This window comes from Oryx dammah, unplaced genomic scaffold (assembly GCF_014754425.2).
Source record: "Oryx dammah isolate SB20612 unplaced genomic scaffold, SCBI_Odam_1.1 HiC_scaffold_25, whole genome shotgun sequence".
In the NCBI taxonomy this organism is placed as follows: Eukaryota; Metazoa; Chordata; class Mammalia; order Artiodactyla; family Bovidae; genus Oryx; species Oryx dammah.
In genome coordinates this window covers 75,172,415-75,185,318 of record NW_024070209.1, presented here as the reverse complement: position 1 = coordinate 75,185,318, position 12,904 = coordinate 75,172,415, and the positions used below count along the sequence as shown (strand labels likewise).

The 12,904-nt window shown below is 44.9% G+C and overlaps 1 long non-coding RNA gene across 1 annotated transcript; it reads right to left on the bottom strand.

The window, feature by feature from the left end:
* Positions 1 to 4,512: 4,512 nt before the first annotated feature.
* On the bottom strand, positions 4,513 to 11,078 carry LOC120851625. Its single transcript, XR_005718365.1, has 3 exons — positions 11,039 to 11,078; positions 8,585 to 8,777; positions 4,513 to 4,637 (listed from the first exon to the last, which is right to left on the bottom strand). It is a non-coding gene; the product is annotated as an uncharacterized LOC120851625 (long non-coding RNA).
* Positions 11,079 to 12,904: the final 1,826 nt, after the last annotated feature.

Below are 12,904 nucleotides of genomic sequence, written 5' to 3'. Positions count from 1 at the left end.
ACTAGTGTCCTGATAAGTACTGGCCAAAAAGTTTGTTTAGGATTTTCCATCATGTCTTATGAAAATCCCAAATGAATTTTCTGACCAATCCAGTATAAGACAAGAAGGTGTGAACACAGAGATGCACAGAGCAAAGTCTGCATGAGAACACAGTGAGGAGGGAGCCAAGGAGAGAAATCAGCTCTGCCAACACCTGGGTCTGGGACTGCGACCCTACACAACCGTAAGATAAATTTCTTTTGTTCTATCTACCCGGCTGTGGGATTTGTTCTGACAGCCCTAGCAAACTAATACAGTTATGTTTTAATAGTCAAGGTTGAATCATTACTAAGTATTTATCTCCTCATGATAAAAATATCTCTTTTTCTTTCTCTCTGGGCACTACGTTCATGAAAATTCCAAGAAGCTTAAGGAAACTTACTCTGTGCAAAGAGTCCTGGTTACTAGTTTTATAGAAAAAGTGCTAGGAAACCTGACCAGTCCACCAGAGGGCCAAGTGTACTGCTATTATTCTCAGATCACACAGATACAGAATTTGGTGAAAGCATGTGACCCAGAAACAGGTTATCCTTGTCCATGGACAAGAGCTCATCAATGGTCCAGATACCAACTAGTTGGTCCAGGAGCACCAACTGGTCCAAGCTCCTGGGCCACTCTCACAAGTATGGAAGTGCATGAGGCATGCACCACCCAGGCTAGTCCCCCAGGACTTCTCAGGATGCAGAGAAGGAAGGGGACCCGGCTCTACCCCAGTATGCTGTTTGCAGTTGTGGTTCCACATCATTCAACACTGAGCTCCCAAGGCTGCCATTTCTTTACGTGTTACGTTTCTCCTGCACTCGCTGCTTTCCCTAAGGAACTTGCATGGGGCCCAGGTGACTGAGTCCAAGAGCCTCCAGACTCAGCTGCACACCCTGCCTGGACATCCTGCCCTGCACACTCAGCTTCCTGGCCCTCAGGAGAAGAAGCGGTCCTTCTCTCACTCAGTCCAAGGCCCACCTGTGTCTGTCTACTATTATTAGTCATTCTGTTTTTCAAGGGAAAGTCTGACTTTGTGAAATGCAAGATGACCTGATGAAGTGAAACCAAAGCAAACCAAATCCTGCCAAGTAAAAAGAAGTGTGTTCTATCACTAAGTAAGGATTATTTCAGGAATGCAGAGAGAGCTAAATATTGGGGAAAATTTTAAAACATCACATCACTAAACCAAAGGAGAAAAAATAACATAGCTTCTTAAAAAATGAGTAGGTGACTTAAATAGCATTTCTAATATATATCACCAACCACCACAACAAAAATATTTCATAAGCTAGCAGTGGATGATTGTTCTTGATATGATAAATCATCCCGAGCCAAATGGCAATGTATGCCTGTGTGATGTCACTTCAGTCTCGTCCAACTCTTTTCGACTCCATAGACTAGCCCACCAGGCTCCTCTGCCACGGGATTTTCCTGGCAAGAATACTGGAGTGGGTTTCCACTTCCTCCTCCAGGGCACCTTCCTAATTCAGGGATTGAATTCACTTCCCCTGTGTCGCAGGCAGACTCTTTACCAGTGAGCCACCAGGGAACCCCAAGCCAAATGGCAATAGTAGATAGTTATAAGTAAATGCTATTCCCATTCAACAGGAAATAATAAGACAAGGCTGCTTGCAACCGTGGTCACTGTTTATCATATTTTAGAAGTTCTAGACCTATCCACAATGACAGCCATTAGCCACATACGGTTACTGAGCACTTGGAATAGGGGTCATCTGAACTGAGGTGTTTTGTAACTATAAAATACATGCCAGAATTTGAACACTTAGTATTTTTTATAGAGTGTAAAATTTTTATATTTATTTAGGTTGAAATTTTATTCTGGGTTGAAGAAACTGACAAGAAATTAATCTCTAAAACATAGAAATAGCTCATGCTGTTTAAGAACAACACAAAACCCTCAACAGCCCAATCAAAATGGGTGGAAGATCTAAGTAGACATTTTTCCAAAGAACATACACAGATAGTTAAAAAGTACATGAGGAGATGTTAAAATCACTAATTATTATAGAAATGCAAATCAAAACTACAATGAGGTATCACTCCATACTGGTCAGAATGGCCATTGGGATTGACACATTTACACTAATATATATAAATAGATCACTGCTGCTAAGTCACTTCAGTTGTATCTGACTCTGTGTGACCCCATAGATGACAGCCCACCAGGCTCCCCGGTCCCTGGGATTCTCCAGGCAAGAACACTGGAGTGGGTTGCCATTTCCTTCTCCAATGCAGGAAAGTTAAAAGTGAAAGTGAAGTCACTTAGTCGTGTCCAACTCTTAGCGACCTCATGGACTGCAGCCTCCCAGGCTCCTGAGTCCATGGGATTTTCCAGGCAAGAGTACTGGAGTGGGGTGCCATTGCCTTCTCCAAAATAGATCACTAATAAGGACTTAATAAGCACAGGGATCTCTACTCAATAATCTATAACAGTCTATGTTGGAAAAGAATCTAAAAAATTGGATATACATGTAACATATTCACTTTGCTGTACATCTGAAACTAATGCAACATTGTGAATCAACTATACCCCAACAAAAATTTTTTAGAAAATAAACAATATATTATTGAAGTAATTTTTCATGTTTCTGTTTACTTTCTTTTACCAAGTGTTATATTTCTATATGGTAGTGCTCTTCTAGACAGTGTAATATGGTAAAAGAAAAGAAAAAATCTTTAGTCACAAGAAATAAGAAGGTGCAATTATTACTGTCTGCGGATTAGATGACTGTGTAGATGAGAAGTTATTAGACATTTTTAAAAATAATTATTTAGAAATTAATGACTACTTTCTATGCCAGCATCAGACAGAGAATAAAATGGGAAAATAAATCTCAAATGTCCACAAAATATAATATACTCAAGAATAAATTGCACATAAAATGTAAGACATTTTTATAAACAAATAGTTTAAAGTGGTTTTAGCTTCTCCTTTGACAACCATTTAGGAAAGAAGCAAAGATGTTCTCAGAGAACACTGTTCTTCACTGGTGCCCATCTTGTCCCATAACTAAACAAGTTGCAGGACTCACCAGACTGCTAGTCTGCAGTGGCTGCTGAGGACCCAATATCCACATCCATCAAGGATGGTAGAGCTCACAGCACAGAGGTTCAGCAATGACCTTGCTTCTGGCTCCATCTTAGGTTTCCTATCCTGATGTTTCTTTGCTTAATCATCCAAGCACTGAATTCAGTTCAGAAGTGCAGTCACTCAGCCATGTCCGACTGCAGCATGCCAGGCCTCCCTATCCATCGCCAGCTCCCAGAGTTTACTTAAACTCATCTCCATTGAGTTGGTGATGCCGTCCAATGATCTCATCCTCTGGCATCCCCTTCTCCTCCTGCTTTCAATCTTTCCCAACATCAGGGTCTTTTCCAGTGAGTCAGTTCTTCGCATCAGGTAGCCAAAGGATTGGAGTTTCAGCTTCAACATCAGACTGATAAATACTCAGGACTGATCTCCCTTAGAATGGACTGGTTGGATCTCCTTGCAGTCCAAGGGAATCTCAAGAGTCTTCTCCAACACCACAGTTCAAAAGCATCAATTCTTCGGCGCTCAGCTTTTTTTATAGTGCAACTCTCACATCCATACATGACTCCTGGAAAAACCATAGCCTTGATGAGACGGACCTTTGCTGACAAAGTAATGTCTATGCTTTTTAATATGCTGTCTGAAGTGAAGTGAAGTGAAGTCGCTCAGTCGTGTCCAACTCTTTGCGACCCCATAGACTGTAGCCTATCAGGTTCCTCCGACCATGGTATTTTCCAGGCAAGAGTGCTGGAGTGGATTGCCATTTCCTTCTCCAGGGGATCTTCCCGACCCAGGAATCGAACCTGGATCTCCCGCATTGCAGGCAGACGCTTTACCGTCTGAGCCACCAGGGAAGCTCAATATGCTGTTTAGGTTGATCATAACTTTCCCTCCAAGGAGTAAGCATCTTTCAATTCCATGGCTGCAGTCACCATCTGCAGTGATTTTGGAGCCCCCCAAAATAAAGTCAGCCACTGTTTCCACTGTTTCCCTATCTATTTGCAACGGAGTGATGGGACCAGATGCCATGATCTTCATTTTCTGAATGTTGAGCTTTAAGCCAACTTTTTCACTCTCCTCTTTCACTTTCATCAAGAGGCTCTTTAGTTCTTCTTCACTTTCTGCCATAAGGGTGGTGTCAGCTGCATATCTGAGGTTATTGATACTTCTCCCAGCAATCTTGATTCCAACTTGTGCTTCATCCAGCCCAGCATTTCTCATGATGTACTCTGCATATAAGTTAAATGAGCAGAGTGACAATATACAGCCTTGATGTACTCCTTTTCCTATCTGGAACCAGTCTGTTGTTCCATGTCCAGTTACTCTTGCTTCCTGACCTGCATACAGATTTCTCAAGAGGCAGGTCAGGTGGCATTATAAAACACAATACATGCATCAACTATAATTACACACTGACTTCATGATATTTTTTCCTTCTATTTCTTTACCTTTTTAATATAGAGCTGGTCCTTCCCCTTCTCTCAGATGACATTTCTAAGTCATCTTGTATCACTCTTGCAGGGACATGCACAGCGTCTGTTTCTGCACCTCTGCCTTTTCATATCTGAAAAGATATACCCTTTTCATTAGAAGCATTTGACAATGCAACTGGTAGGACTCTTCCTCTTGACAAATATTGCTGAGACAGAGGGACATGTTAACCTATACCTGTCAAGGATGGTTGCATCTACACTGAGACTTTGTAAGGATGTGAGAATGTTCCCTATCAAATAAATCTTTTGGTAACTTTGCATGTTAACTTTAGTGTCATTTAATATAGGAGGAAATTTGTATACAGTTTCTCTGAATTCTTAATAGCTTATAGATTTAATAGACTGGAAAGACAAGGAAGGGAGTCACATATACCTGGCAGAGAATATAGGACTGTTTGGAGCAAACCTGAGAAAAACCCTGAGAACCTCCAGGACTCAATGCCTTTTCAATTTGTCTGGTTTATTATCCTGGCCTGGAGCTTGGGACTTTTTGCCTTCCAGAAGAAAGAATCATTTTGGCCCTGGAGATGAGGACAATGCCTCCACCACCCACCCACACCCCTGGAAGCCCAAGGGACAATTTACAAAGGCCCAGAGATTACAGATCCTTGCAGTGTCTCTCCGCCCCAGACATAAAGTTGGGACTCTGATCTGAGGGCCATCCCAAGGGAACTTTTGGGAAGATGTGAGGATCTAAGGTGATGAGGGTGGTGTGCCTTTTATAAGGCAAAAAAAGCAGTGGAAAAGTAGAAAATTATTTGGAGGATGAAGAGTTGAGTTTGGGACATTTTTATTTTGAAGGGTAACTACCAAGTAAAGATATATGAGCAAGCATTAGGGTCTGGAACTCCAGAAAGACATCAACTATAGATATATATGTTAACAACTATCAACCTAAGTCCAGGGGTATTTGTTGTTACTCTCCAGGAAATCACCTAGTTTCTCATTTTCAAGAGTGCGTAGAGGTCATGTCTCAGATGACAGACAGAAGGTTTCAGAGGAACAGCACTGACTTGTTCTCACAATACATGTGGCTAGGAAATTCTGAGTGTGAGGTATCCATTTTTAACAACTGCATAACAGATTATCACAAACTTGGCAACTTTAAACAGAATACATTTATTATCTGACTATTGCTACAGGTCAAGGGTCTGGGCGTGGCTTAGCTGAGTCATCTGCTCAGGATCTCATAAGGCTGCATTTGAGGTTTTAACCAGGCAGTGTTCTCATCCAAAAGCTTGACTGGGGAAGAACCTGACTCCACGCTCACTCAGATTACTAGAAGAATTTATTTCCTGTGGCTATAGGACTGAGAGCCCCAATTTTTGATGGCTAATGGCTGGAGGCTGCCCTGAGCTCTTAAAGGTCACCCACCATACAGAGAAGCCCATGTGGACTTTCCCAACATGACCACTTACTTGATCAAAACAGTGAATGAATTCACTAGTAAGACAAAGTCTGGTATAATGCAATGTCATCATAGGAATGACATTCATCATTTTTGCCATATTCAATTGGTTAGAAGCTAGTCTGGTCCCCCCACACTCAAAGGGAAGGTATTATACAGGGCATGAATAGGAGACAGGGACCATGGAGGGCCATTTACCTTAGAATCTGTCTGCCACATGCTGTGTGCATGGGAGAGGCATGGACACAGAGTTGAAAAGCCATCTATCTCCAAGCAGCTAACATACAGCAGAGTAGGGCACACCCACCACATATTCTGCCATGGCAAGCCACAAAAAAGATGCAAAAGACCACAGACTTTGGCAGTACAGTGAGGCAAGTAAGTTTACCAGCTGTGCATATTAACCACTTATAAAATACATTCATTGGCATAATCCTGTTAAGAGGGTCCCTATCCTGTATTTCAGAAGGGTTGAGAGTGAGAGAGGGAGAAGGAAAACAGTGAGGCTGACAATAACCCTCCAAATGTATTACCTGGGATATTCTTGGGACATCTAGTCACCGGATGGGCACAGTGATTGGTCAAAGAATATTTTGGTTAATTTAGTTCTCCACTTTCCCACCAGGAAGAATGGAGTTGATAAGACCCTACAAAGAGGAAATATTTGAAAACTTCTCAAGTCAGTAATAAAAACCCTCAAGAGGGAGGGGATACATATATACTTATCACTGATTCACACTGTTGTACAGCAGAAACTAACGCAATACTGTAAAGCAATTATACTCTAATTTTTACAAATTAAAAAAATGACCAAAACCCACATGAAATATCAGATATATGCTAGGTGCCAGAAATCGGATCACAGATAACCAATTTATCCACAACCTGCTGAATGCATGAAGCTCTGGCCTGGGTTGTTCCTCCAGTGCCCTAAGTGACCTCCCACCCCAGCACCTTCTCTGAAAGAGCTGGCAGACTTTCCAAAGCTGTCAAACTGAGGGGGTATGCGGTTTTATCTCCATCTTTTCTCCACCAGAAGCATGCCCGTGACACTGCCATCTGCTCAGCAATACGGCATCCCAGGCACCAGGGACCCTGGTTCGGGACATGAAACTGGGTACAGGGCCATTTCCTCTGAACACCTGAGAACTCATCTCCCTTCTGAAACAATATGGACAGACATGCCTGATTTATCAGGGATCCAGAGAGCATGGCTACAAATCTTTGTTCTCAGTAATTCTGAGACTTCAAGTGTATTTGGTAGCAGCTGAACCTAGTCTGCCTGAGCAACTGTTTCTGTGACACCGAACTCCATTGGGTAGTTAATGGCGAGAAGGGACCCTTGCTTCACTGTAAACCAGCATAGGACATGCCGATTTCTGCTTACCCTCCCCCAAAAAACCCAAACAATGTGGGAAATACGGCTCACCCAAAAGGGCATACAGGCAGCTTCTCACCTGCCCTGCCCCCGCCGTTACCCCATCACAGACAAAGAGGACAGAAGCCACAGGAGAAAACATTCAACCAGCCAGGGCAGGGGAGGTGATACATGGAGGAGAGCTGGATAAAAATTCCATTTCTGACTTTGACGATGGACCCTTTGGGTGCTCCTTGTCCCTTGGTTTTTTTTGTTTGTGGGGTTGGTTTCTGAACGCACAGGTGTTTGTGGAAGCATGATGCCATTTTTGCAAAAAAAAAAAAAAAGACAGTATGGGATTTCTGAAAAGACAGCCTGGGTCTAAATGCTAGCTTTTCCACTTACTCTCTGCCCACCTTTCAATAGAACAGTCTAATCCCCTTAAATCTGTTTCCTCATCTTCTTAGAGGGGAACATTTAAAAGGCACATAATCTCCCTGAGTTATTGCCACCGGAGCATGTTGGGACCCGGCATCACACAGAAGCACCCTACACTCTAGAAGTGCAGAACTGAAGCCAGCCCAGACCCATCACACCCATATTAAAACTCTGCATGCCTGGAAACTAAAGCCCATGGTTCAATAGGGACTTGACCAAGGTCTCTCTGCCAGAAACATGCCATGTGGGATACTGCCTCCTGCCCAGCCAGCCAGACAGGGGAGATGGAGTTGAAAACTCAACCTCTCTGCCTTCCTTTGGGTGGGCCTGAAGAGGGTGGGGCTTAGAGCCAGCGCACAACTGGCTGGGTGGTTAACCCCCCACCCCAGTCGATGAGAGCTCCAATCTGGCCTGTAGCCACCCTAGGTCTGTTTGTGACCTCAGCGATGTCCCTGCTGCTGGGCATCCATCGTGCGAGTGGCCCATAATCCCAGTCTCTCAGACTCTGTTCTGAAGGAGAGAGACGGTGACAGAGCTGGCTGAGCGGCAGTTTGAGCAGCTCCCACGCAGACCAGGGGGTCTGCATCTCTGCTCTGGGACAGGCCCATCTCTCCCAGCCCCGTCTCTCCACGCATCAGGAGGCTCCATGGACATATTTGTTTACTCCATTTGCTGATATGCAGTTTGCATAATATTGAATCTGGAAAGGACACTGCATCCACTGGCAGGAGAATTCCCAGCTGGAAAGAAAAAAAGAAAGAAAGAAACCAGCTTTACATTTTTTACATTTTGGAGTAGAAATAAAGACACTATACCATGTGCCAGGCTTCCTGATAGATGGTTCTCAGGGTGGGGAAGGCCACGTCTGTGGTCAGGCCACGCTCCCAGGTCCAAAGTATTGTTGGATGGCTTTCTCGTAAACACTGTTGGCAGCTCCAGGGACGGCTCTTTTGGTAAAAAGGATGTGCTGGAACGAAATGTGGGCCGCCAGCCAAGACACATTTCTTCCTATAAAACAGAAAACATGCACGTGTCAGGATACAAGAAGCCAAGCCTCTTCAAGAGTGGAGGCCTCCTCCTCCTCTGCATCCCAGGAGGATGGGGAGGACCAGGCTGAGCTAGGCTTTGACCTGAGATGCCTGGTAGGGAGCAAAGGGACGAGGATGTACTCCAGCCCCCTACCCCGCAGCTGGGCTTTCTATCAGATGCCTTCTGCCAGTTTGCTTATATTCTCAGATTGGTCTAAATGCCTAGCTCAGATGTGGGGTATAATGAGGCCCCTCCAGGGCTTCCCTGGTGGCTCAGAAGGAAAACAATCTGCCTGCAATACAGACCCAGTTTGATTCCTGGGTGGGGAAGATCCCCTCAAGAAGGGAATGGCAACCCACTCCAGTATTCTTGCCAGGAGAATTACATGGACAGAGGAGCCTGGTGGATCACAGTCCAGGGTATCACAAAGAGCTGACTGAGCTACTAACACTTGCACTTTTTCCTAATTTGTAAAAGCAAAGATGGAAAGCACAAAGTCAAGGTAAATAGATGGAGGCCCAGGAAGGATGTTCTTCGCAGGCCCTGGGCAACCATCCTCCTGGACATTTTCTTCTTCCTGAGATGACACTCAGACCCTTCTCATTACAGATTCTTCCAGCCTCCATGGCAGGCTCTAGGGAGCTGCACAGAAGCACTGCTTGCCCAAATATCACTCCACACATGGCATGACCCATCGGACCCTCCTACTCAAGTGGGGTCCTCCGGGCAGCATTAACCTCACCAGGAGGTTAGTTAGAAATGCAGGATCTTGGGGCTTCCCTGCTGGTCAGTGGCAAAGAATCTGCCTGCCAATGCAGGAGACGTGGGTTCAATCCTTGATCCAGGAGGATCCCATACACCATGGAACAACTAAACCTGGGAGCCACAACTGCTGAGCCTGAGCTCCAGAGCCTGGGAGCCGCAACTGCTGAGCCATGCGCTGCAACAACTGAAGCCCAAGTACCTGGAGCCCGTGCTCGGCAACAAGAGAAGCCACTGCAACGAGCAGTCCACGCACTGCAAGAGCCCTTGCTCGCCACAACTAGAGAAAAGCCCACCAACAGGGAAGATCCAGCATAGCCAATCAGTAAATAAATAGATTTTTTTATATAAAAAGAAATAAAGGCAGAATCTTGATGCCCAGGTGTTTCATAGGCACATGGAAAGTTTTACAGGCACTGCCTGACAACTTCCTGGAGCATCCTCATAATTGGACACGTGTGTCTTCCCGGTCCTGCCAGCGGAGAAGGATAGATGGACAGTGAATTACGAAGTGACAAAGGCCCTCTGTCTCATAGTAGCCCCCGATCACAGCCTGGGTTTGGGTAAAAGGCACTTGGACTACAGATCCCACAGCCCCCAGGACTCAAGTTTTGCAGCCACCCAACCTCTACAGTGAGGGAGCATCTTCTCATATTCTCCCTTCACCTTTTTGGAAGAGCAAAATGGTAGAGCTCGATTCCAGGATGATTTAAGACATTGAAGTGAAGTAAAAGTCAGTCAGTCATATGTGACTCTTTGCAGCCCCATGGATTATAGACAGGTCAGACTCCTCTGTCCAAGGAATTCTCCAGGCCAGAATACTGGAGTGGGTAGCAGTTCCCTTCTTCAGGGGGTCTTCCCAACATAGGAATTGAACTCTAGCCTCCTGCATTGCAGGCAGATTCTTTACCATCTGAGTCACCAAGGAAGCCCAAGACATCAATTGAGAGTAAATAAATAAATCAGATCTGGGTTCTTCATTGTGAATTTTTCACCCTTTAGCCAGAGTTTGGCTTTACCTGCCATAGGCACAAAGGAACCAGGTCCCATGCAGCCTGGGTGAAGTTGGAAATTCAAGGTATCTGTGTCCCTTGGGTGGCAGCTACACAGGCCACACTGTGGGAGCACTGGCCCAAGCAAGGAGCCCAGACCTGTCTCAGCACTTGGTTCTTTCAATGCTGTTGGTCTGGTCACTAATCTGGAGCCCTTATGAGCTCATTCCTGGGCAAATCACCAAGCTGTGCAAATGACTCATCACTGAAGACCCATCAGGAAGAAAGTTGCCATGTACACCAGCCAGGCTCACAAACCTGGATCCTCCCGCAACATCTAATGTGATGGTGACATAACCACCCAGCCCCCGTGATCTCTGAGTGCAACTGCAGACCTGCAGTTCTTCTCCAGGAGAATCAGGGACTACCCTTTCCTCCTGGCTTTGTCCCCCAGGACCTGGACCATAAATATTACAAGTGTCTTACCTTACATGATGGACTTCCCAGGTAGCTTGTGGTAAAGAATCTGCCTGCAATACAATAATCATGGTTGGGAAGATTTTGTAGAGAAGGAAATGGCAACCCACTCCAGAATTTTTACCTGGAAAATCCCATGGACAAAAGAGCTGGGTGGGCTACAAGAAGTTGCAACTAAACCACCAACCGCCTTGTGTGATGTGTGTGGTGCCTGGAAATATTTGTTCTGCCACTATAGCTGGTGCTTAGTGCTTACACCATGTAAGAACAATGGGGACAGAATTATAGTTCCTGTCGACATGCTACAGATGTGTGCTGCAGAGAGTTTTTGTTTGGCGTTGTACACATAGATTATAAATTGTAGTTCTGGCCCACCACATACAGTTGTCATTCGTCATGCCTGCAAACTAGAGCCCAGAGTGAGAAGGAGACTTGGCCAAGTTGACTGTCCAAGTTCTGTTTTGTTTACCAGGGCTGCAGCAGTCAACGGGTTATATAGCTGTTTAAATTTTTTTTCAGGTTAAAATTACAGCAGATTACACTGTATGAAATCGTGTGGCCTTGGTTACCATCTTCACTGTTTTCTAAGGCAGATCCAAAGTGACTTTCTGAAGAGAATCTTGGTCTTACACACAGGTACATCCTGGCATATCTCCAAAAAGAGATACAAGAGCTTTCTATTCAGGCAGGAGTTCTTGTAAGGTGACACAATTTTGACAAGAGTGTGTTCATCTTACTCCCACCTTGGGTGACTATTAAAACATAAGGTTTTACACCTAACCCACTTCCCTGCAACAGAGAATATTTGCACTCTTAGTAGTTGTCAGGGAGCGTAACCTTGAACTTGGTGTCACTCAAACATTTCAACTCCTCTTGGTGGAGAGGAATTGTGTTTAGAGAGCATTTCCCAAGGAGAACTGTATTAGTTCAAATAATGCTAGCTACTCTAACAGACAAATCCAGACATCTTAGTGCCTTGACATAAGAGAAGTTGGTTCCTTGTGCAGATCACAGTCCAGGGAAGGTGTTCTGGTTGGGTGTCTTCTACCAGACCCTCAGTAGCCTGGGCTTCTTCCTTCCTGTGGGTCCATCTTCCTCTGGGCCCTTGTAGCCTTCATTTTTCAGCTAGCAGATGAAGATTATGGAAAGAATGCATTTACTTCCCAACCATTTTCAGCTCAGAAGTGACGAATATCACTTCTGCTCAAGCTCAGGGTCAAGACCATGCCTGGCTGCAAAGAAGTCTGGGAAAAGTACCCATGCACCCAGGAGGGAAGGAAACAGTCACTGATGAACTTTCCCTGCTATGGAATGTGTGGCTCTCTCTAATCTCCTAAATGGACCCAGATTAAGCAGCCATCTGAGAGCCCAGTGTCAGTAAGGTGGGCTCTGCAGAATGGCTTCTCTGGAAAAGCAAGGAGGTGAGCCCTTAGTCTAAACAGAGACAGAAGAGCAACACTCGGATTTAATACCCATGAGTATAAGATGCTACCGCTGAGGTTGGAAGCTCGGGCCTGATGAAGCTTCTTTTCAGGAATTCAGGAGGAACATCGCTCTGAGGATGTGACAGGATTTTGGTGTCACCGGGATGGTTTCCACTGTGCTCTGTCCTATATCCTCGCATCCTTGCCTGACAGTGTGACTTTGTGCCAACTCAGCCCCTGTTTGTTTTCATTTCCTGTGCTGTGATTCATGTCACTTATTGTGCCTTCCTTTGCCTTGGCTGTTGAAAAGCTGAGACTCAGATCAATACAGCCCATCTCTAGCAAATAGGTGAGCCATTCAGGGATGTATGTTTTGAACCAACCTCACACCAGTTCCATTCACTTTCCTATTCTTCCATCTATTACGCTTTGTTTTTTATCATTTTTATGT